General features: G+C 32.5%; 1 long non-coding RNA gene across 1 annotated transcript in view; it reads right to left on the bottom strand.

The window, feature by feature from the left end:
- Positions 1-21,981: 21,981 nt before the first annotated feature.
- The window catches only part of LOC309622635, a 76,119-nt gene continuing 70,802 nt past the window's right edge, over positions 21,982-27,298 (bottom strand). Inside the window, exon 2 of the long non-coding RNA XR_014241050.1 lies at positions 21,982-25,104. This is a non-coding gene — a long non-coding RNA (uncharacterized lncRNA). The remainder of the gene's footprint in view (positions 25,105-27,298) is intronic.

Below are 27,298 nucleotides of genomic sequence, written 5' to 3'. Positions count from 1 at the left end.
ATACTAATATCTTACCAACTGTTTCATATCATATTTTAGCTCTCTTGGTATTACTTAAAATGGAAGTGGAAAACGAACATTTATTGAGCCCTTGCATTGTGCCAGACATTTTATTAGTTGTTTTTCATTTGCCAGCTCAATAAATCCTCAGACTAATTTTATGACTCAGTGTTATGGCCATTTTTATTTTCAAGAAAAAGAGAGACAAAGAAATTTTCACAGGCTAACAGTAGTTTAAGGATTCAAATTGAGGTCTGTTTGATCTAAAGTTATTCTACAATATAGTAGTACCACCTACCTCTATTTTATAGGTGTGGAAATTGAGGCTTACAAAGTCTAAGAAGAACTTATCCAAATAAAAGTGAAACATGGGTCTCTTTGATTTCAAAGTCCATGCATTTTACAACATTTTGTTCTGTAAATGCATCATTACCACACCATAAAATATAGGATGCCACTTCAAGTCTCACATATTCTTAAACCATCAGGAGTCTAAGAGCAGCATGTTTTTATCATCACCCTTTAAGTCATATATTAGTACAGATATCGATATAATGATATATCTAACTTTATAATTAACATACAATAAAACATCCATTTAAATTTTTCAATTTCATGAACTTTGACAGAAATAGACATCCATGAATTCACAGCCAAGGATAGTACTGAACATTACTATCACTCCCAAAAGGTTACTCTGGCCCAGTTGCAGTTCATCTCTCCATCTGCCCAAGATTCTGCCGCTACTGATATGTTCTTTGTTACTTTAGAGTAGTATCTATTTTCCAGATTTTTTTAAATAAATAGAATTGTACAGTATGTGCTCACTGTATCTGACTTCATTCGTCACAGTGATTTTGAGGTTCATTCATGTTGTGTATATCAGTATTTCATTCCTCTTAGATGGCTAGTATCCTGTTACACCATATTTTGTTTCTCTATTTTCCTTTTGATGAACATTTGGGTTGCTTAGAACTTTGGGGTATTGCAATTAAAACTGCTATAGGGACTTCCCTGGTGGTCCAGTGGTAAAGAATCTGCCTTCCAATGCAGGGGACGCGGGTTCAATCCCTGGTCGGGGAACTAAGATCCCGCATGCCACGGGGTAGCTAAGCCTGAATGCCACAACTTCTGAGCTCACGTGCCTCAGCTAGAGAGTCCAAACCCCCTGGAGCCTGCATGCCACAACTAGAGAAGAAAAAACCCGCATGCCACAACTGGAGAGAAGCCCATGTACTGCAACAAAAGATCCTACATGCCGCAGCTAAGACCCGACGCAGCCAAAAAAAAAAAAAAAACTGCTATAAATATTGATATATAAATATTTGGTGTCATATATACTTTTATTAACCTTGGAAAAATACTTGAGTTGATGGCTAGTGTATGTGGAAGGTATATATTTATCTATATATATATATAGATCTATCTATCTAAATATATATAGCCCTATCTATCATCTATCTATATAAAGAAATTGCTGACTTTCCAAAGTGGTAATTATATTTTACATTCTAACCAGTAATTTTTGAGGGTTCTTGTTATTCCAAGAGCTGTCCAATACTTAGCATCTTCATACTTTTAAAAAAATGTAGCCATTTTAGCTTGTGTGCATGTGTTTGCATGTGTGTGTGTGTGTATGTATGCACCATCATAAAGAATTATCTCATGTGGTTCAAACTGGCAATTAGTTGATGACTAATGATGTGGAGCAACTATTTATGTGACCATTGGTCATTTATATACCTTCTTTTGGTAAGTGGCATTCAAGGGTTTTGTCCACTTTTCAAAATTGGCTTATTAGTCTTCCTATTGTGTTTTAAGAACCCATTGTATATTCCAGTTATGAGTCCTTTACCTAATATATGAATAGTGAGTTTTTTCTATCTGTAGTTTGACTTTTCATTTTCTTAATGGTGTCTTTTGTTGAGCAAAAGTTTTTCATTTTGATGAAGTCCAAATTATCAATTTTCTTCTTTTATTGTGCATTTACTGTGTGCTATGTAAAAATACATAGGTCAATCCAAAGGTCACACAGGTTGTCTCCTATGTTTTCTTCTGTAAGTTTAACAATTTTAGCCTTTATATTTAAGTCTATGATCCATTCTCTTTTCAGATAAGAGTAGACTGAAATTTTTCTATACAGATATCCAGTGCTTCTAATAAAATTTCATATAAAGACTTCCTTTTCATCAATGATCTTGACATCTCTAAAAAATCAAATATATATGTATTTATACATGTAGTTGTACTTCTGGACAATCTATTATTTTCAAATGATTTATATGCCTAAGCTTCCACCAATCACATTGTCTTGATTAAGGCTCTTACTAGTACCTCATAAAATCAAGTATCCTGAGTCCCCAGATTTGTTCTTTTTTAAAATTTCTTTGGCTATTATTTGTGTGACTTTCCATACAAATTTTAGAATAGATTGCCAATTTGTTTTTTTAAATCTGGCATCATTTTGACAGTTGTTATATGCAAATCTACAAGTCAATTTAGGTACAGTTGATGTCTTACTGATATTCAATTTTCCAGGCCATGAATATATTTTTTTATTTATTTATATTTTCTTTAATAAGGTACAGCAATGCTTTTTGGTGTTCCATACAATACCATACACATCTTTAAAACATGTATATTTTTGACACTATTGTAAATAGAATTTTTAGAAATTTCATTTTTCAACTTTTGCTACTCTGGATTTTATAGATTAACCATATATTCAATGGCTTTCCTAATTCACTTATTCATGAGGTCGTTTTGTAGATTACTTTGTATTTTCTACTTAAAATGTGATATATGTAATATTGTTATTTTTCTTTGGTTCATTTCAAAATTGATTTTCTCTTTATTTTTGTTTTTTCAGTACTTTAACTTTGATGTACCTAGGTGTGAATTTCTTTGTATTTATCCTGTTTGGCTTTGCAAAGTTTCTTGAATGTATAAAATACATCTTTCACCAAATTTTATTAGTATTTAGCCTTCATTTTGTCAAATATTTTTTCTACCACAATATTGATATCTATGTTAACATATGTTAGACTTTTTGTTAATGTCCCACAAGTCCTTAAAGCTCTGCTTATTTTACCTAATCTTTTTTTTTTCCTGCTATTCCTCTGATTGGATAATTTTTATTGATCTGATTCAAATGTATGAATCTTCCATTATCTTCTTACACTCTTAAGTTCTTCCAGATAGTTTTTATTTAGGATTTTGTGTTTCTCATTTCTAGAATTTCCATTTTAAAAAATACATTTCCTATATCTCTATCTTTACATTCATTACAAGTATATTTCTTCTTTACTTCATTCGATGTAGGTGTAAAAGCTATCTTAAAGTCCTTTTCTTATAATTACAGCATCTTGGTCTATTCAATTTTGGTCTCTGTTAATTGCATTTTAGCAAGCAATTAATTTAGTTTGATCCAAATTACCAACTTAGTCACAACTCCAGTGGGAATCATCTCAGATCTTAGTTCAGTTCCTTTGACTTAGCCACACTCTCTTTCGGTACACACATGATACATGGGTCAGAACAATTTGGGTAAAATTTATACAGAGAATTTGAGATTTCTCTTATCTGCCTCTTTCTTTTCAGTGATGCCCCCCAACGCCCTCATTTTATAGCTGCTATGGTTTGACTCAGTTCTTTTCCAGTATGTTTCTTCAGGCTAGAAAGATGGCATGTCTTCTATTGGAGTTTCTAACACTCTGCACTATGCTTCAATTGCCATCAAGCTAAAGCTGTAAAAATCTTACCCCATGCTATTCTCTTTAAAGTTTTAACTCTCCTCCAAAATTTACCTGCTTTTGTTCTTTCTCTAGAGCTCTTTCGGAGTGTTTGGGGATGGGGGTGGGGGTAACTGTTTGTTAGTTTCTTTAGTATTTTGTGCAATGTTTGTAGTTGCTATAAATATGATGGTAAGTTACTACTTTACCTCACCATACCTAATGCAGAACACCTCTCTTATACTTTTGTTTCTTAAAGCTGAACATATCTCTCACATTTTTAATTCTTTTCTCCTATCTTTCAGTACAGAAGAGATTGTATTTTAATTCTGCTAATTCACATTTGCTTTTGGAGACATGAAGTACCCATTAAAATTTGTATTCTTTACAGTATAAAAGGATTGCTATGATCTTAATCAGGTAATAATGGCTCCTGTCTAAACATTTTGAAATAATTTGGAATTAGGCATTATTAAGGATAAAGTAAATTAGATCAAGCTTTCCAAATTATACTCCTTTTACATATATATATATATATATATATATATATATATATATATATATATATATATGCACATAGAAGGTTATTAAATGAAACTTTTCTAATTGTATAAAAATTTGAGTTAAAGCTTAAAGGAACTTAAACATGACAAATACACCAATTTGCAAAGAGAGTGATTAAATTCAACATTGCTAAGGTTGAAAGAGCAGCATATAATACCAGAGTTGTAAACCTTAGCCTATCAGCTAATTGCAAGTTATTTGGGAGAGAGAAATCTAAAGACTGCTGAAGTAGTGAATTTTTATTTAAAAATAGTTTTCAGAGCACTCTGAGTTTTCTCTTACTTACTTGTAGGGGAGCATAGGAGTAGAGGTACTTCTCACTCAAAGCCAACTGTGGAAAGTATTAAGAAAACTGCTTTTAGGAAAAGTGTGTACTTTCAAGGAGAAGAAGGTATTATTATAACGGGATGCTTGCTGATGGGTAAAATCCATGGGCTTGCAGTTTACTGCTTCAGGGCCATGCATGGAGAGAGATCTCCTCAGTGAATTTGTGCTATCCCATAGAATTTAAAGGACCAAATCAATTTCTGACTCTGTAACCCCAATTTCCAAGAACTACCTAGGCAGAGTTCAAAAATACTATAAATGTATTTCCCAAATAAAATTCCTCTTCCACTTTTTATTCTTTTTTGAGAGGGTCTATTTTTCTATTATTCCCTTTTGTTAATCATGTGAAATAAATATTCAACTTTCTTGCAATACTTTTGTTTGTTTTAAGTTACTAACAAAGGTATATTAGAATCTCCCACTATAGATTTTCCTTTTTCTCATATGTCATTTATAGAAATATATAGGTATTGATGCTATATTAGATATAAACACATTGAGATTTGTTATATTTTATAATAACACAATTATAAAATACATTTCCTCCATTTTACTCCCTTTTTGCACTCTGTGCTGTACTTGTTGTAAATTTATAAATTCCACAAGATTTTTACTTTATAAAGTCAACATTCATTAAGAATTAGTAACCCACCTACTCTTTCCTTCCTATATCTCCATGTTTTCATCTGAGACCATTTTTCTTCTGCCCATAGAAGTCATTTAGTGTGGATCTGTTGACAAGTATTCTCTTTTATCTTTACTTGTTTGTTCTAAACTCTGTTGTATTTTCATCACTGAAGGAAATTTTCACTAGATAAAGAATTTTCAACTAGCAGCCATTTCTTTTATTCCATTACATTTCATTCCACTTTTCTCTAGTTTCTATTTAACTGTGTTGAATAGTCAGCTTAGTCTTCTTGTTTCCTGTTTGAAGTTATCATGTCTTTTAATTTTTTCTGGTTCTTTCAAAATTTTTTCGATTTTATTTTAAGAAACTTAACCATCAATGGTAATCATGTTTCTTTTGAATTCATTCTGCTTGGAATTGTACTGTTTCTTAAACCTGTTGTTTGAGTTATGTGCATCAGTTTTGTAAAATTACTCACCTCTGTTTCTTGAAGTATCAATTCTGCTTCATTCTCTCCTTCTGAGACACTGATTGAAGAAAAGTTACATATTTTCACTGAATCTTATGTTTATCTCTGGTAATTCTGAGTAATTTCCACCTTTTTTCTCTCCTTGTATCAGTCTGAATATTTTATTCAGTTTTCCAGTTAACTGATCTTTTGTTATCTGTACCTGTTTTGCTGTTAAGATGATACATTGATTACTTATACTCAATTATTATAATTCTGTTTTAGGATTATTTTTATAGTTTTCTGTTGTTTGATAAAATCTCCATATTATTCTTCAATTTTTTGAATCATTAATCACATCCACATCTAATAACACCTCTGGATCTCCTGTGGGTCTATTTCTAATATCTCTATTATCCATTCTATGAGTCATTATTTTTCTTTTTGCATATTTGGTGGTTTATATTTGAGCTCCTACAGTTTATATGAAAACTTGAAGAGATGATTTTAGTATTATCTTCCTTTAGGAAGAATTTACTTTTGTTCTGGCCAAGCAGAGACAGTTTGCCTTCATGTGATCAGATGTTGAACTGATTTGAAGCTGGACATCAGTCTTTGAGAAGAGCTGTCTAATTCAATTTCATCCTTACAGAGTACAGCACTTCAGGGATTACACGTGAAATCCTGGGCTTTGGACCAATGTTCCTCCTTCATGCAGGGCCATAAATTTGAAAATTTATATTCTGGCCTGTTAAGAATGTCAGAAACTCTGCTCTAATTAAAGTTCCTGAGCAGCCACTTTCTGCTTGGCGTTAGTCTTTCAACTGCTTCCTTGAACTTGGCAGATGCCAAGAAGTGTGACTTAAAAATGTTAACTCACCTTTCTTCCCTTTTCTTCCCTGTAGTACACTAGGCCCTCAAGTTCACGTTGTATTTTAGCTCCCTCATTTTTTGTTTGATTTTTTAAAAATTTATTCAAATCTAACTGTTTTTGTTGATGGTCTGTGCTATAAACAAAAACAAAAAAACAAAAAATAAAAAAACAAACAAATATTGGTCTAGAAATAGCCAGTCCTCCTTTGCTAGATGTGGAATTCCTATTTTCCTTCTATGATGTTCAGTTCATATTAAACTATTCAAAACCAAAATTCAAATACATGTTAACCTATTTTAATGATATGTTTCTGAATTATTTTCATTAGCAAACCAATGTCATTTTGTGGTTATACATTGACTTATCATTGACTGGTTAATAAATTCTGGAATCAGGAAAAATCAAAGCTAGCTTAAATACTATGAGAATTAGAAATAGAATCTTTTCTCTTTTACCTACTTAATAGATATAATTTTAGTACATGCTCTGCCACTCAATGTGTGTTATTTTGCAAATTACTTTACCTCTCCAGGTCTCAGTATTCTGAGATAAAAGAAATGAGTTCAACCAAATGATCTTTAAAAGACCTTCCATATCTAAAATTCTATGATTTAATAAGAACAAATTAAACTTGAATCTTTGACGATTAAAGTTTAATTTGAATCTTGAAATCCATGAGATTTTTGTAGTTTCTAAACTTACAAAAAAATAATATTCTTCCTAATCCCTAGTGCTACAATATGTCCCACATGAGCTGGACACATTTTAATGCAATAATTACTTTTTGAATAATTAATTGCCAAGAAATGTTGAAGAGGACTAATAATATCAGGGGACACATTCTACCACATATAAATACATATTATAAAGATTAATAATTATAATGGTAGGGTGTTAATATAAGAATATAGAAATTAATAAATTAAACAGAATGGAGAACATACAGATTTATATAAATATGAAAGGCTTAATTAATAGAGTGAGATTTAGCATTGTATATCAGTGGGGGAACATGGGCTAGTCAAAAAATGGGCTTGAGACAGTTAATTATCTATATAGAAAAGGAAAACAATCCCCACTTCACAATGTACACAATTAAGGTTGAGTAATGATCCATATGTAAAAAATCACATTTTTCATTACATCAGGGTTGCAAGATAATCTTAAACTTGAAATGAAATTTTCAAGCCATAAGTAAAATAATTTGTAATAAAGGGTATGGGAGGTGGAGACATTTTCATGATTAAGATTCAGGACTCTAAGATTTAGAACTCTATCACACACATGTCTAATGTCAGAGACATGTCATCATGCCGCATTCTAGCTATATAAATTAGGAATGATTACTTAAAAGTTTAATCATCATCTTTCTCAAGTGTAAAAGTGAATAATAGGATCTATTTTTTGAGAAATACAGTGAGAATTAAATAGGATAATATCAAAATACTTAAGGTATTGCCAGAAAAAAAGTAGTACACAATTACTGTTAGTAACTGTCCTTGAAAAATCTCACATTTTCTCTGTTGAGATTGACAGTACTTGGAGAAGAAATGAAAACTTGGAAAGACATATTAATTTTGGAAAATTTTTACATTCATATAGTATAGGCCAAGCACTCCTATATACCGAAGATACAAAAGGGACAAGGCATGGCAATTGTCCTTCAGTTACTCCAGTCTAGTAATTTTTTTGAAGAACCAGAAAGGGATGACAAGCAGCTCTTGAAAGGGTTGACAAGTGGGGTTGAAGGCTCACACTGCCTAGGTTGAAGACCATGAAATATAATGACAGCAATTGACTTGCTGGTTGATTTTATTTATTACAGCTTAGCATCACAAATATATGAACAGAGAAAGTAGAGTTTTTACTGTTCTAAACTTAAAGATCTATAGTATTAATGTAACAAAAGGACCACTTTTTTATAGTTCTTATTAGGTTAGCTAAGAGATCTTGATATCCAAGACCTATAGAAAGAAAACTAAAGCCATTCAAGACAATGTAATAAGAAAAGGAAGGAGAGAGGAACTAGATATTCAATGACTTATAATGACCTATAATTTGCTATAAGAAAGTAAGAGAGTGAAGAGAATATAAGGTTGAGGCACAAAATTATTTACTGGGATATAAGGTTGTACAATTAAGATACTTCCATGTACAGGCAAATCTAAGAATTAACCATGGGAAGGATTTACTGAAGAAGAGTGGGCATGACAGTTGAGCAGAAGTTCCTGAAAATCTCTGTATCCCAGATAGCAAGAAAAATGCATTTATTAAACATGGGCATATGGAAATTGTTGATGTTGACTTAAATTTAGTTTCTTTTGTACCACCAATATATGGGAATGCTAGGCCTATATTGTAGACTTTAGTATTATTGCAAGCATATATCTACATGAACTGTCCTCTACAAGCTAGCTTGTTAACGTTCAAGGGATTCTAAACCTGTGAAGATTATCACATAGGTAAGTCTAAAGAAACAAAAATAACCCTATGAGCTTCCTTGAACAAATCCCCACATGGAAGTTTCCATTTCCAAGCTAAAGATATCACTTAGAATTCAATTACTTTTATTCCAACTCAGACTGCAAAGCTACATTTCACTTTTTAAAAAGATTTTTTAAAATTTCATTTTGTTTATTTTTTATACAGCAGGTTCTTTTTAGTTGTCTATTTTATACATATTAGTGTGTATATGTCAATCCCAATCTCCCAATTCATCCCACCACCATCACCCCCCACCGCCGTTTTCCCCCTTGGTGTCTATACGTTTGTTCTCTACATCTGTGTCTCTCGTTCTGCCTCGCAAACCAGTTCATCTGTACCATTTTTCTAGATTCCACATATATGCGCTAATATACAATATTTGTTTTTCTCTTTCTGACATACTTCACTCTGTATGACACTCTCTAGGTCCATCCAGGTCTCTACAAATAACCCAATTTCGTTCCTTTTTATGGCTGAATAATATTCCATTGTATATATGTACATCTTCTTTATCCATTCGTTTGTTGATGGGCATTTAGGTTGCTTTCAATGACCTGGCTATTGTAATTAGTGCTGCAATGAACATTGGGGTGCATGTGTCTTTTTGAATTATGGTTTTCTGTGGGTATATGCCCAGAAGTGGGATTGCTGGGTCATGTGGTAGTTCTATTTTTAGTTTTTTAAGGAACCTCCATACTGTTCTCCACAGTGGCTGTATCAATTTACATTCCCACCAACAGTGCAAGAGGGTTCCCTTTTTTCCACACCCTCTCTAGCATTTGTTGCCTGTAGATTTTCTGATGATGCCCATTCTAACCAGTGCGAGGTGACACCTCATTGTAGTTTTGATTTGCATTTCTCTAATAATTAGTGATGATGAGTAGCTTTTCATGTGCCTCTTGGCCATCTGTATGTCTTCTTTGGAGAAATGTCTATGCAAGTCTTCTGCCCATTTATTGATTGGGTTGGTTTTTTTTAATATTGAGCTGCATGAGCTGTTTATATATTTTGGAGATTAATCCTTGTCCGTTGATGCATTTGCAAATATTTTCTCCCATTCTGAGGGTTGTCATTTCATCTTGTTTATAGTTTCCTTTGCTGTGCAAAAGCTTTTAAGGTTCATTAGGTCCCTTTGTTTAATTTTCTTTTCATTTCCATTATTCAAGGAGGTGGGTCAAAAAAGATCTTGCTGTGATTTATGTCAAAGAGTGTTCTTCCTATGTTTTTCTCTAAGAGTTTTATAGTGTCCAGTCTTAGATTTAGGTCTTTAGTCCATTTTGAGTTTATTTTTGTGTATGGTGTTAGGGAGTGTCCTAATTTCATTCTTTTACACGTAGCTTTCCAGTTTTCCCAGCACCACTTATTGAAGAGACTGTCTTTTCTCCATTGTATAACCTCGCCTCCTTTGTCATACATTAGTTGACCATAGGTGCGTGGGCTTATCTCTGGGTTTTCCATCATGTTCCATTGATTTATATTTCTGTTTTCATGCCACTACCATATTGTCTTGATTACTGTAGCTTTGTAGTATACTCTGAAGTCAGGGAGTCTGATTCCTCCAGCTCTGTTTTCTTCCCTCAAGATTGCTTTGACTATTCAGGGTCTTTTGTGTCTCCATACAGATTTTAAGATTTTTTGTTCTAGCTCTGTAAAAAATGTCATTGGTAATTTGATAGGGATTGCATTGAATCTGTAGATAGCTTTGGGTAGTATAGTCATTTTCACAATACTGGTTCTTCCAATCCAAGAACATGGTGTATCTCTCAATTTGTTTGTGTCACCTTTAATTTCTTTCATCAGTGTCTTATAGTTTTCTGCATACAGGTCTTTTGCCTCTTTAGGTAGGTTTATTCCTAGGTATTTCATTCTTTTTGTTGCAATGGTAAATGGGAGGGTTCCCTTAATTTCTCTTTCAGATTTTTCATCATTAGTGTATAGGAATGCAAGAGATTTCTGTGCATTAATTTTGTATCCTGCTAATTTACCAAATTCATTGATTAGCTTTAGTAGTTTCCTGGTGGCATCTTTAGGATTATCTGTGTATAGTATGATGTCATCTGCAAATAGTGACAGTTTTACGTCTTCTTTTCCAATTTGTATTACTTTTTTTTTCTTTTTCTTCTCTGATTGCTGTGGCTAGGACTTCCAAAACTATGTTGAATAATAGTGGTGAGAGTGGACAACCTTGTCTTGTTCCTGATCTTAGAGGAAATGCTTTCAGTTTTTCACCATTGAGAATGATGTTTGCTGTGGGTTTGTCATATATGGCCTTTATTATGTTGAGGTAGGTTCCCTCTATGTCCATTTTCTGGAGAGTTTTTATCATAAATGAGTGTTGATTTTTGTCAAACGCTTTTTCTGCATCTATTGAGATGATCATATGGTTTTTATTCTTCAATTTGTTAATATGGTGTATCACATTAATTGATTTGTGTATATTGAAGAATCCTTGCATCCCTGGGATAAATCCCATTTGATCATGTTGTAGGATCCTTTTAATGTGTGGTTGGATTCTGTTTGCTAGTATTTTGTTGATGATTCTTGCATCTATATTCATCAGTGATATTGGTCTGTAATTTTCTTTTTTTTGTAGTATCTTTGTCTGGTTTGGTATCAGGGTTATGGTGGCCTCATAGAATGAGTTTGGGAGTGTTCCTTCCTCTGCAATTTTTTGGAAGAGTTTAAGAAGGATGGGTGTTAGCTCTTCTCTAAATGTTTGATAGAATTCCCCTGTGAAGCCATCTGGTCCTGGACTTTTGTTTGTTGGAAGATTTTTAATCAGAGTTTCAATTTCATTACTTGTGATGGGTCTGTTCATATTTTCTATTTCTTCCTGGTTCAGTCTTGGAAGGTTATACCTTTCTAAGAATTTGTCCATTTCTTCCAGGTTGTCCATTTTATTTGCATAGAGTCACTTGTAGTAGTCTCTTATGAGGCTTTGTATTTCTGCAGTGTCCATTGTAACTTCTCCTTTTTCATTTCTAATTTTATTGGTTTGAGTCCTCTCCCTTCTTTCCTTGATGAGTCTGGCTAAAGGTTTACCAATTTTGTTTATCTTATCAAAGAACAAGATTTTAGTTTTATTGATCTTTGCTATTCTTTTCTTTGTTTCTATTTCATTTATTTCTGCTCTGATGTTTATGATTTCTCTCCTTTTACTAATTTTGGGTTTTGTTTGTTCTTCTTTCTCTAGTTCCTTTAGGTGTAAGGTTAGATTGGTTTTTTGAGATTTTTCTTGTTTCATGAGGTAGGATTGTATTGCTATAAACTTCCCTCTTAGAACTCTTTTTGCTGCATCCCATAGGTTTTGGATCATTGTGCTTTCATTGTCATTTGTCTCTAGGTATTTTTTTTTTCCCCTTTGATTTCTTCAGTGATTTCTTGTTTATTTATTAACATACTGTTTAGCCTCTATGTGTTTGTGTTTTTTACATTTTTCCCATGTAATGGATTTCTAATCTCATAGTGTTGTGGTTGGAGAAGATGCTTGTATGATTTCAATTTTCTTAAATTTACCAAGGCTTGGTTTGTGACCCAAGATGTGATCTATCCTGGAGAATGTTCCATGTGCACTTGAGAAGAAAGTGTAATCTGCTGTTTTCGGATGGAATGTCCTATAAGTATCAATTGAATGTATCTGGTCTATTGTGTCATTTAAAGCTTTTGTTTCCTTATTAATTTTCTCTCTGGATGATCTGTCTGTGGGTGTAAGTGAGGTGTTAAAGTCCCCCACTTTATTTATTTTATTATTGCATCCCTGAAGATTTCCTCTTTTATAGCTGTTAGCATTTGCCTTATGTATTGAAGTGCTCCTATGTTGGGTGCATATATATTTATAATTGTTATATCGTCTTCTTGGATTGATCCCTTGATCATTACATAGTGTACTTCCTTGTCTCTTGTAACATTCTTTATTTTAAAGTCTATTTTATCTGATATGAGTATTGCTACTCCAGCTTTCTTTTGATTTCCATTTGCATGGAATATCTTTTTCCATCCCCTCACTTTCAGTCTGTATGTGTCCCTAGATCTGAAGTGGGTCTCTTGCAGGTAGCATATATATGGATCTTGGTTTTGTATCCATTCAGTGAGCCTGTGTCTTTTGGTTGGAGCATTTAATCCATTCACATTTAAGGTAATTATTGATATGTATGTTCCTATTACCATTTTTTTAACTGTTTTGGGTTTGTTTTTGTAAGTCCTTTTCTTCTCTTGTGTTTCCCACTTAGAGAAGTTCCTTTAGCATTTGTTGTAGAGATGGTTTGGTGGTGCTGAATTCTCTTAGCTTTTGCTTGTCTGTAAAGCTTTTGATTTCTCCATCAAATCTGAATGAGATCTTTGCCGGGTAGAGTAATCTTGGTTGTAGGTTCTTCCCTTTCATGACTTTAAATATATCATGCCATTCCCTTCTGGCTTGGAGAATTTCTGCTGAGAAATCAGCTGTTAACCTTATGGGAGTTCCCTTGTATATTATTTGTCATTTTTCCCTTGTTGTTTTCAATAATTTTTCTTTGTCTTGAATTTTTGTCAGTTTGATTACTATGTATTTCAGCATGTTCCTCCTTGGATTTATTCTGCCTGGGGCTCTCTGTGCATCCTGGATTTGGGTGGCTATTTCCTTTCCCATGTTAGGGAAGTTTTCGACTATAATCTCTTCAAATATTTTCTCATGTCCTTTCTCTCTCTCTTCTCCTTCTGGGACACCTATAATGCTAATGTTGGTGTGTTTAATGTTGTCCCAGTGGTCTCTCAGGCTGTCTTCATTTCTTTTCATTCTTTTTTCCCTATTCTGTTCCACAGCAGTGATTTCTACCATTCTGTCTTCCAGGTCACTTATCCATTCTTCTGCCTCAGTTATTTTGCTGTTGATTCCTTCTAGTGTATTTCTCATTACATTTCTTGTATTGTTCAATTCTGTTTGTTTGTTATTTAATTCTTCTAGGTCTTTGTTAAACATTTCTTGCATCTTCTCTATCTTTGCCTCCATTCTTTTTCCGAGGTCTTGGATCATCTTCACTATCATTATTCTGAATTCTTTTTCTGGAAGGTTGCCTATCTCCATTTCATTTAGTTGTTTTTCTGGGGTTTTACCTTGTTCCTTCATCTGCTACATAGTCCTCTGCCTTTTCATTTTGTCTATCTTTTAGTGAATGTGGTTTTCATTTCACAAGCTTCAGGACTGTAGTTCTTGTTGCTTCTTCTCTGTCTTTTTTTTTTAATGAGAAACTGAAAATGTCAACTGATGACAGTTTGTACAGCAAAAGGATATAAGGTATAAGTGACTAAAATATTTATTAATCATGCCAAGTGCTTTAGTTTTACTATTTTTTTAGTGGAGCTCTATTTTAGCCCTAAAAGGACAAAAATTTGAAAATATTTTTATTTTAATCACTTTTTTGTTAAAATTAAAATATGAAAAAGATAATTTGTTTCTGAACTCTGCCTTTGAAATTAAGAACGCTTTTCATGGAAGAATTATTTTTGTTTCTTTTTATGTTTTCTTGAATCTCTTAAAAATGATTCCTAATGAATTGCCAGATGTATATTTGAGACTAAAATTTATAGACCAGTTATTCATTCCAGTCAAATGCCATAGACAAGAACAGCAACAAATCAAAGTTAATTTGTAATTGAAACTATTACTAAAAGCAATTTAGTTTTAAAGAAACTTGGCATGTTCAAAAGAGGAATTATTTGGTGCAGCTTTGTTATTTAAAATTATTTTTAACCATTTAATAGAAGTTTAAACTTAGGAAGACCAGCGAGGAGTGGGATCTATTTCATTTTATTTTTAAAACTCAGAAATAAAATATCTTTTGAAGATAAGTTAAAATATATTTCAGAGAATCATAACATGTTTAGGTAAAGTTTTAAGGATATTCTTATGTTACAAATGGTAATATAATGCAGTGCAAAACTTACAAATAAAATAAGTAAATTTATGTGGTTGCCATTACACTTTAATTTGCTTCCTCTAAATCACCTAGCAATTTGTCTTTTGCTTTATTTTCTGTGTTTCATGAGTTGGTTCCAAGATATATATGAATAAGAAAGTGAATAAATTGAGCTCATAATTTTGCTAATAATTTTATGCTTCGCAAATACACAATCCCACCCATTACTGAATTCATATCCTTTGCAATACAAGAGCTGCATTTGATTCTATGTAATTTCAGTGCCTGGTTGGGGAGAGAAAACTTTCTATACTAATGTTAGTCTGGGCAACAGTTTATTTCTGCTTTTTTAGAAATGTAAAATACAGTGGCCTAAGTTAATATCTCTAAAATAAGGGCTCATTTACATGGAACTTGCATATAACCAGTTTCTCCCTCAAGGGAGTCTCACTTTAGTACCTGGTTTTTACAGGCCTCCACTGGTTTTCTTGTATTGACACTCTGCTCTACTTGTCCTGCAGTAGAAGGAAGCAAGAGTAGCCAATATTAAAATTTCAAGTTAATAGTTGAAGATAGAGATATTTTGGAGCAAAAATGCATTGGTAAGAAGAAAAATATTCTTGATTACTGAAAAGCTTGATCATTTTGACTAACACTATCTATACATGTATTCAGTAGGTTCTAAGGAAATTTCTCAATAGAAGTACGTATCTAACATGTATGAAAGTGTTTCTGTGTTTTCATATAGAACCATTAAGTTTGAGAATAACAGAAGAAATGAAGCTAAAAATTTTATCAAAAGCAATATTGCAGTTTTTATCTGTAAGTCCTCAGATAGACTGAAGGCCACAATTTTAATGGAAATTTCATGAAGTAGAAAGTGAAAAAGAGTTGAGAAGTACAATGATGATAGATATAAAACAATGACAAGCAAATTGGTTGGTTAATTAAAGAATCTGTGTTTGTAGATAATATTTGGCATGTCAAAGTGAATGTCAGGATTAGAGATTAGAAATCTAAATATCCATCACCATAGGTTGAAATTATAGTCAAGATAAAAAAGGAAGAATAGAAAAGAAATGCAAGACAAAGAGGCAAGAATATGTAAGACTGGATCTCTAAATATCAGATTTACTACACAAAGAGAAAGTAAGTCAGTGGACAAAATCCAAGTGCTGATATTTGTTCCAAAACATGGTTTTTGAATATTTAATTAAATTGACAGATGGAACAGGATATAGAAGATTTACTTTTAATTCTATAGTGCACTGGTTCTTGATCTTTGTTATATACTTTAATAACCTGGGTAGTTTTAAAAGTCCTGATGCCCAGGTTATATGCCACGTCATTGAAATTATATGGTTTTAGGGTGGGAACTAAGCAACAATAATTCCAATTGGTAGTAAAGTTTGGAAAATGCCATATATTCATATTTATGTATGAGCCCGATTTATTTATAAAATAGTTACTAGAAATTTTCATTTATTTTTTTCTGCATAGGGAAAACAGTCACAAATTTAATCAAGTTTTTTAAGTTTCTAAAAAAGTATATGTTTCAACATGCAAAGGGCAATAATATTATGATTGTTTTCATTTTATGTGAATTTCATTCAGATGCTGTGTTCTAAGAAAATCTCAAGATTATGATTAATTGGTAATATACCATTATGAGGGGAAAATTGAATATAAATACTTCCTTCTTTGAAGATATTTACCTTGAGTACCTATTTGCTTTAAATTTCCTTGAAAGTAAAATGATTTTTTGACAAAACAATCTACATTTTTATTATATGGAATTTGCAATCATAACTGTGCAGAGAATTAGTGTGTTGCAATGATAATGTAAGGTCCTTATAGTATATTTTTCCAATAATACAACAAATGACTATATGCTTGGATCTAAAATCTAAGGTACTTTGGGAATACATTTCCACCCTAATTAAAATAAATAGCCTATAAGTGGTAAATTCAGATTCTGTAAGTTTTACATATACTATAAAACATTTCTTAGAAAAAAATTGTATTTATCTTTATGGCAGGTACTTTATTTTTTCACTTTTTTTTGTTTTGGCTTTGATAATAATAGGGTTAGGCCTATTTTAACTAAATAACACTTTTGGCACCTTCTTAGTTTACACTTAATGGATATTTTATGTTTAACAACTGATCCTCAGTATACATTTAGCTATGTTTTTTTTTCTTTCTTCAGATTGATATCAGTTGATATAAACTGATTTCAAATACACAAAAATGATATTGGCTATCTAAACAGGGTGACAACATGGCTGCAGTCCCACTGTCAGTGGTGTTCCTTTTTACTCTCAAAAGTGTGCCAGTTCAGATGATAAGTTGTACTGTCCTTCTGTATCTAAAAAGTTGCCACTTCTGATAAGACTCCTCTAAACATTTAAAGTTACAATGTGATTTTTTTCAACAACAACAAAAAAAAAGCACCAGGACATTAATCATCATCTACCAGGATTGGGGAAGAACTCTTCACTTCATGTCTACCATGAGCAGAACCTTGGCTTTATGTTAAACATGACCATCCTAATTATTTCCTCTGTAATTTACAGAAGTTAACTGGCTTTCTTTTAACCAACCCAGCATCTTGTGTCTCTCTTGTAACTTAATCAATGTCTACCTTTCAGTAAAGTTGACTCCCTACGTTTATAATTTAGTTTCTATAAATCTATAAACTTTGAGAATAGCCATGATCTTACTCATCTTTGAGTTACTCTCTACCCCAGTCATGGTTCTTTCTTTCTTTTTTTTTTTTCTTAATTTATTTATTTTTGGCTGTACTGGGTCTTTGTTGCTGTGCACGGGCTTTCTCTAGTTGCGGCGAGAGGGAGCTACTCTTTGTTGTGGCGCGCGGGCTTCTCACTGCGGTGGCTTCTCTTGTTGTGGAGCATGGGCTCTAGGTGTGCTGGCTTCAGTAGTTGTGGCACACGGGCTTCAGTAGTTGTGGCTCGGGGGCTCTAGAGCGCAGGCTCAGTAGTTGTGGCACACGGGCTTAGTTGCTCCACGGCATATGGGATCTTCCCATACCAGGGCTCGAACCCATGTCCCCTGCATTAGCAGGTGGATTCTTAACCACTGCACCATCAGAGAAGTCCCAGTACTTCTTTTTTAATTCTACCCTATTGGAAGAAAGTAACTTTTTCTTTCTTTTAAAGGAGAGAGGAAGAAAGGAGGGAAGAAAAAATAAAGGCTGCCTTACTACACCAAATTATTAATATGGAATTGTAGTGGTAAATGCCTGAATACATAGATTAGGACCAGTGTACTGAGTGCACTGAAATATGGCAGAGGAGTAGTATAAGAAAAGTGTTGCTTTGGGAATAGCATTATGACAATAATAAAAAAGGGACATTAACACAACAAGGAGATTAATTTTTCCAGTTTTCTTCTTTAACACTGCCTCTTTCAACACTGATTCTACTTCTTTCCCTCCTCCTCTTTATCTTCCTTTCCCTCTTCTTCTTCCTCTTTTTTTTCTGTCCTTCGTTATTCTTAGCCCTTAGTGATGTTGGAATCTTAGGGGCAAATCTAGTTTAGAAATAAATGGGAATCATTATTGCCAAGCAAGAATATATATTTTCCCTCTCTGCTCTAAACTGGAAACTAAAATAGCAGGGACTAGTAGAGATTACATATAATCACTTCCAGAAATAATGAAAGGAATAATTAAATAAAATGACTAGGAGTTGGTGTCATGGGAGAAAATGCACACAAGGCCTTTAAAATTCACAGTAAATTCAATTACATAGTAAAGCAAGTGACTTGTTAGAGGACTTCATTTTAAATATCTTCTCATATTGCTAAATGGTCATAGTATACCTTTTAAAGTACCTCAGCAAAGAAAAGTCCTGGATATTTGGAAAAAATGCTGAATTCACTAATGAATGGAAAGAATAGTCCTTGCTATGACATTTGTTCTTCTCCCTTAAAATATGTCTCAGAAAGTCTTGGTGGTAGTCAATTATCAATTATTTCCTTCAAGTATATAATACCAGCCACCTAAGGGTAATTTGTAGCCTATTTTGTAGCAAAGGTCTAATTTCTTGCTTCAGGGTGTCCCTGCCTTGATCTATGTATCATTTAATGCCCTCTGAACATCAGATTATTTTTAATAGTCTATACAAAGAGTAAGATAAACTGAAGACTTTTAAAGTTTAGTACTTACATTTGCATAGAACTTTATAACCTCAGAGTCTTAGCAACCAACCTCAGTTTTGGATGCCTTAGTCCCTCACAGATAGCCTTTTTAGAATACAGTCTGGGAAGAATTACCACAGCAGAGAGTTATGCTCCAGTCTCTCATTTGCATGTTAATACCCAGAATACTCTTGAAGTTTATTCAGGCTGGCTGTTTTATAGCAGAAATGCCATCTGAACTCTAAGAATAAACTAAAAAGACTCGGGGGGACCAATGAGCCCACTGAGTTCTTTTTTTATAAGTGTAAGCAATTATAAAAAGTTCACCCTTCTCTAAGGAAATACAAAAGAACAGGCCCTCTTTTAATATGCAAATACAAGAACCCAACATCAACACTGTGTTAACTCCTAATCTTTTTTTAAAAATCTTTAATTTTGTGATCCCATTTCTCTGCCAGACTGCATTAAATTCATTGTTCATAAATCAGCCCTGGATTTTCTGAGGCAGAAAGGCCAGGCAGGCAGCCTAATACTGCCTTATTCTCAGTCAGAGAGATCTGTAGACCGTTTCCAGAGGGAGAGAAAAAAATAACAAAATGGAAGAAAGCAAAATCTAATACATAGCTAATTATATGGGAATGATACAAAATTTGGGAAAGATTTGTTCTCTTATTTTCTTAGTTTGTTCAGGTGCCTTTGACATGAGAGGCTCAACTGTACAGCATGAACGATCTATTTTGAGAAAACAGACAAATGGAAAAGTGCATATTGTATTTGGTAGAACATTTGATGCCTTTAAAAGTTACAGCACCTTTCAGCCAACCATCATGTTTTCTATCTGATAATAACTTGTTCCAAGTTGAATCATCATGGTTGGCTGCACCCTATCATACCTTTGGATTAGGAAAGTGGAACTTAGAAGTTTGTGAAGTATTTCTTGATTATATACAAGTTAACTCCTGATTGAAATAGGCTGCAGCAAAACACTCAGTTTATCCCAACATACAGCAAAAGCACTGAACTGTGGTTCAACAAATTGACCTTCAGAGATTATTATGACCTTCAAATTGTCACTAACATCAGTGATGCATTTTTCTTGTTTTATTTATTCAATGGAATTTGATGGTAAACCTCTGGGAAGCAGGGGAATTACATCAATTTCTTTGATAATCTTCTGTAGAGCATAGGAATAAGTGATATGTGTAGATATTTTAGTTAACTGAAAAAATGTAATATTTCAATTTCAGTGTTAATTCTTATTTGAAAGAATATATGGCTGCCTTCCTAGAATGTTAAATTCTGTTGAAAGGAACAAGGTCTGCTGCTGGGCATATATAAATATTTAGTCCTTTTTGTTTTATTTTGTTTTTAGTAAACATTCTATTGAATCTATTTGTGGAGCATTTTATAATAACTAAATATTGTAATACTTCAAGTTTTGGCATTTCATACTAAGGTCATGTTGACTTTAAACATGCTGAAATGATTTACAGTCCAAAGCAGGCAGCAGTTTTCTCAATGACACTGATACTAAACTCACATTCTTAAAATTTACAACTTGAAGGTGAAATGTATCTACAAAGAATGACAGTTATGGCCATTATCTCTTGGTTTTTGTTCTAATCTGAGAAGTGAAAAAGACACTTTTGCCACTTCAAGTAGTTAGATATCACAAAGAGCATGTGTCTGAAGTGTTTGTTAGTGTGCATGTAGACGCTCAAGGAATCCAGTTGTGGTCAGATAGAAAATACGTGGATATGAGTGAGTGCTGCAAAGACCTAATTATGTGGTATTTTTAGAATGAGGTACTCAATTTTTGTGAATTTTTTATCAGTGCAATTTAAAATTTTGGAGGAGAAATTTACATATTGCTTAAAAAAGTGAAATCTTTTGAATATAGGATGAAAGTTTTGGAAAAGAGGTAAAATGACTTAAAGAGTTCACATTTCAAATAAAGAAGACATACAGATGGCCAAGAGGCATGTAAAAAGATGTCCAACATCACCAATTATTAAGACATACAAATCAAAACTACAATGAGATATCACCTCACACCAGTCAGAATGGCCACCATCAAAAAGTCTACAAACAATAAATGTAGGAGAGGGTGTGGAGAAAAAGGAGCCCTCCTACACTGTTGGTGGGAATGTAAATTGGTACAGCCACTATGGAGAACAGTATGGAGGTTCCTTAAGAAATTAAAAATAAAGCTACCATATGATCCAGCAATCTCACTCATGGTCATATATCTGTAGAAAAACATGGTTCGAGAGGATACGTGCACCCCAATGTTCATTGCAGCACTGTTTACAATAGGCAAGACATGGAAGCAACCTAAATATCCATCGACAGATGAATGGATAAAGAAGATATGGCACCTGTATACAGTAGAATATTACTCAACCATTAAAAAGAATGAAATAATGCCATTTGCAGCAACATGGATGGACCTGGAGATTTTCGTAGTAAGTGAAGTAAATCAGCCAGAGAAAGACAAATATCATATGGTATCACTTATATGGGGAATCTAAAAAGAAATGATACAAACGAGCTTATTTACAAAACAGAAACAGACTCACAGACTTAGAGAACGAACTTATGGTTACCAGGAGGGGAAGGGGGAGGGGGAGGGATACATCAGGAGAATGGGATTGACATGTACACACTGCTATATTTAAAAGAGGTAACCACCAAGGACCTGCTGTATAGCACAGGGAACTCTGCTCAATACTCTGTAATAGCCTAAATAGGAAAGAATTCGAAAAAGAACAGATACATGTATATGTATAACTGAGTCACTTTGTTATGTACACCTGAAACTAACACAACGTTGTTAATCAACTAGACTCCAATATAAAATATTTTTAAAAAAAAAAAGTATACAGCAAACACCTAAGGCTTCCTTAACTTGCTTCCAGCTGTAAGGGACACAGAAAGGCCAGGTCTTGTGGCTCCCCTACCCCTGTCCCTTCAATCAGCACCACCCTTATGTGTTTAATATATTTGAGGTCCCATGGTCATTTCCTAAGAAATGGTTACATGGTTAAAAAAAAAATCCCTTCTAGGACTGTAAGTGAATTAGAGTTATCGTTGGCCTCTCCCTATTGATAGATATTTCTCCATAGCAGGCAGCTTTCATTCCATTATTAGGCAGTTCTAGATGATATAAATTTCATTCTAATACTGACCCCAAATTTTACCTTATTTAATTGCTATTTATTTATTCATGATTTTTCAATTTGTAACAATTCAGAAGAAATATAATCTCTGTTATGTTAGAAATCTTCAAACGTTTAAAAATATTTCAACATCACCAGCATTTGATCAATTTCAAATATTATGTCTTCTATTTCAAAATCATAAGAACCATAGAAAAATATCGTGGTTTTTTTGTTCATTTATGACCACAATTGTTGGCAAATTATTTATATGTATTGTTATTGAATGTTTCGGAGACATTATTTAGCATGTGAAGATGTTTATTTTATCATTGACAAGACTCCACGCTGCTATGCTTTGTTGAATCCATCTATATCATCCTATATTCTGCTAACTTTTGCTTCAGGTATTGGTTATGCTTAAGACATCCCATTTACTTATAATCTTTATATGTATAAGTTGGGTAAAATAAAGCCTTCCAGATGAAATTAAATAATCAGATTCCATTAAATTATAACAGTTTCATACTGAGTTCAGTGTCAATAAGCTATGGGATAAAGATTTTTTAAGCAGTTCTTAAAGAGTACTCTTAAACTATGTGATAGCTGATTTTCTCTTAATTGAATAGTAAGTGGGGCTTAAAGTGTGCTCATAGGATGACTAGAGTATATTGACTTAGTATCTTAAGGATTAGATAATATTCTCCCTTTTTCCCTAATTATATAACTTATAATTCCATGATCTACATGGAACACCACTCATTTATTCAACATACAATACTGGAGAACCTGTATTTTTCAAATGTTAAACACTAGTAATACAAAAGAGTTAGGGATGTACTCGCTACTTTTAAGGAGATAATAGTCTAGTGGGAAGAGAAATAAAATAAATAATTAAAATTCAATGTTTCAAGACAATAGAAGAGGTATATCTAAAAATGAGCAAACTAATCTTTTTGGTGATATTCAGAAAAGCTAAAAAGGAAGTAATAGTTGAACCAACTATTGAAAACAGTAGGACTCAACCATATACTCTTTTTAAGAGGAGAACTTTAAATATATAATTAAAGGCAGTTTAAAAGTATAAGGATGGGCAAATAATGGTATATCATGCAAAAGCTAATCATAAGAAAACCAATGCTGGCTCCATTAAGACAGAATATTCTTCAAGATAAGAAGTATTGTCAGAGATGAAGAGGGCAGTCTTAATAGCAAAACAGTTAACTGTTTAAGAAGAAATAATAATCCTATATGTCTATGCTCCAATAACAGAACTTCAAATTACATAAGGAAAAAAAATAACTAGAGGGAGAAAGACAAACCCACATTATAGCTAGAGATTGTGACACTCCATTCTCAGTATTCAATAGAATGAATACTTTTCAACCAAAATTAACTTTTTCAACCAAATTAACTTGACATTTGTAGGTCACTACATCCAACAACTGCAGAACATACACTGTTTTCAAGTAGAAGTGAAACATTTTCCAAAATACACCCTTAAGCAAGCTTGATAAATTTTCAAATAATTGAAATCATATGAAATATTTTCTTTGACAAAAAATAGTTAAATTAAAAATCAATATCAAAAATAAACAGAATATTCATTCTTTAGAGGTGAATCAGCCCACTTCTACATAGCCCATGTATTAAAGTATGAATGGCAAGTAGTCAGAAAATATTTTGAACTGAATAAAGATGAAAAAAAGTAATTTTTTATGGAATGTAGCTAAAGCATTACTTAGAGGAAATTTTAAGCTTTAAAATGTCTATATTAGAAAAGAAAAAAATTTAAATTGATGATATAATCATTCACTTTGAGAGTCCCCAAATACAGACTAAATAAACCCAATGTGGATAGAAAGAATATAATAAATGTAAGAGCAGAAACTAATAAAATAGATAATTCAAAAGCAATAGAAAAGTTTACTAAACTTAAATTAGTTGTTTGAAATTTTTATAAAATTAATGAAACCTTACCAAGACCAATAGAAAAAAAAAGAGAAAATACAAACTATCAACATTAGTAAAGAAGATAGAACATCTTACAGATCCTAGGCGCATGAAAAGGACAGTAAGAGAATATTCCAAACAGCTTAATGCATAATACCAATAAATTTGAACACATAGATAAAATGGAAAAATTCCTTGAAAAATAGCTTACCAAAGTTGTTTCAAGAAGCAGATCTGAATAACTCTGTATCTGTAAAAGAAATTAGAGTTGTAATTTAAAGTCTTCCCCAAAATATAACTCTAGGCATATAATTTTACTTGTAGATATTCTCAAGCATTAAGGAGGGAAATACTGTCAGGCTTGAAGAAATATTTCCAGAAAATAAAGGAGTAATAAATACTTTTCAACTCATTTTAAGTGGCCAGAAGGGTACAAAGACCCCAGAAGGATAATTCAAGGTAAGAAAAATTAAAGACCAATACTCTCATAAACATAGACTAAAAATTATTATGTAAAATTTGCAAGTAAAATACAGCAATATTCAAAGTTCATAATATATCCTGATCAAGTGTGTTTTATCCCAGGAATCTTTATTTAATCATTGAAGGAACATTAAGTGATTATTTACTAAATGCAGGAAAATCAGCTAGAAAAATCAATACACATTCATAAAGAAATTTCTCAGTGAGTAGGAATAGAACTTTCTCAATTTAAGAAAGGGCATCTATAAAAACAGACAAAACAAAAAATAAATAATGACTCACATCATTCTTCATGATGAATTATTGGAAGCATTTCCTTTAAGATCAAGAAAAAGGGAAGGATGTCCTCTCTCACCACTTACACTCCATATACTGTTGAATTGCAAAGTTCCAAACAGTCTAAAAATACAAGTAAAAGTAATCAGAGGTGCAAATGTTGAAAAAAAAGAAGTAACCTGTATTTATGTGCAGACAATATGAGTGTGTACATAGGAAATTCAAAAATATCTAACACACAAACATTAAAACTAATAGTTAAATTTAACAAGCCTGCAAAATACAAGTCCAATATAAAAAAATAAGTGCAGTTGACCCTTGAAAAACATGGGTTTGAACTGAGGAGGTTCACTTACACGTTAATCTTTTTAAATAAATATATTAAAAAATTTTTGGAGCTTGACAACAATTTGAAAAAAACTCATAGACAAACTACATCAGCTAGAAATATCCAAAAAATTAAGAAAAAGTTAGGTATGCCATGATTACATAAAATATATGTAGATACTAGTTTATCCTTATATAGGCATAAGGTGATATTTAAAATTAATAATGTGTAGTTTTCTTTCTGTTTTACAACTTTGCTTTCAAAGAATTACATTACCAAACAGTACCCTCTAGCTTCTCTCCCTCTCCCCACCTTCCCTCCTCACCTCCCTCTCCCTCCTATCCTCCCTCTCTCTCTCTCTCTTAATTGAAGAAACTGTGTATCAGCCTATCATCACAGGTAAGTGTTTTTTTTTAATACTGTAAACAATATTTCTAATACTCTATTATGAATATGACTGTAGTACTGTATACCATAAAAATTTTATACTGATTCATTCATTAGTGTATAGGCTAGGCTACTCTAAAGCAATCACACTGCTGCTTCTTCATTATCAATGCATGAACTGTTATACCTGTAATTAAATATGAATTTCTGTTTCATATTATCTTTTCATTTTTGATATCAAGTGTTAGTAATACATATAACATCTACAGTGTTTTGTATCATATAAGACAATATGGTTGTAGGCACCGACAAATGATTCACCTTGTAAACAGACATAAATTGATGGTATTGATAAATACAATTCAGTATTATAAATGTACTTTATCTTCCTTACAGTTTTCTACTGGCACTCTTTTTTCCTGTAGCAATAAAGTTAATTTAAAACTATTGTTACGACATGCAAAGGACCAAGAGTACCTAAAACTATCTTAGAAAAGAACAAGGTTAGAAGACTTATGTGACTTCCTTGCAAGGTTTTCTGTAAAACAATTAATATGGTTTGGATCAATGTAAGGATAAAAAAGTCAATTATTAGGACAGCAGAGAAAGATCAGAAATAATCATATGGCTGATTCTCTACAAACATGCTAAAACTATTCATTGGGAGTAATAGTCTTTTGAAGAAATGCTGCAAAAATATTTAAATAGCTGTGTGGAAAGAGAAATAAACCTCAACCTATATGTCATATCAAACATAAAAATTTATTCAAGTAGGATTCTAGACCTAAAAACAGGAGGTGATATATAAAGTTTCTAATGGGAATCAAGTGAGAATATTTTCATGGTCTTGATACAGCCAACATTTTCTTATTCAAGATACACAAACAGAAAACCAGTAATCATATAAAATGAAAACTTCTGCTCATCAAAAGCAGCATTCAAAAACTGAACTCAGAACATATAATACATATATCAAACTGTATCTAGAATATATAATAAATTCCCATAACAGAATAATAATTATAATAATAGGGCAAATCTAAAAGATGAGGAAAAGACTCGTTCTGTTACATTACAAGAGAAGATATAGGACTGATTGATAAGATCATGAAAAATGTACTCAATATTACGAGTGATCAGAAAAATGTAAATTAAAACCAAAATTCGGTACCATTTCACACTCACAAAAGGGCTAATATTATAAAACTTACAATGTTGACAAAAAGACATGTGTTGGCAAGGATGTGGAGCAACTGGAAACCTAATATATTGTAGGAGACAGTGTAAAATAGCAGAATCCCATTTTTAAAAAATCAGCATTTGCCAACCGACAAGTCCATTCCTAGCATTTTTACAAGAAAAATGAAAATTTATGTACACAAAAGGCCTCTACAATATTTTGTATAACAACATTGTTCATAATAGTCACACAACTAAAAGCAACCCAAATGTCTACCAAGAGCAGAACGGATAAGCAAATTTTGGTATATTGATAGAATGCAATAATTATCAGCTAAAAGAACAGTCTACTTATCCTCTCAACATGAATAAATCTCAAAACATCATGTTGAGTAAAAGAAGCCAGACAACAAAAATATATAT

Source organism: Balaenoptera borealis, assembly GCF_965194805.1.
Source record: "Balaenoptera borealis genome assembly, chromosome: 2".
Classification (NCBI taxonomy): domain Eukaryota; kingdom Metazoa; phylum Chordata; class Mammalia; order Artiodactyla; family Balaenopteridae; genus Balaenoptera; species Balaenoptera borealis.
Note: the sequence above shows the minus strand (reverse complement) of the source record. Positions and strands in the feature narration are given on the sequence as shown.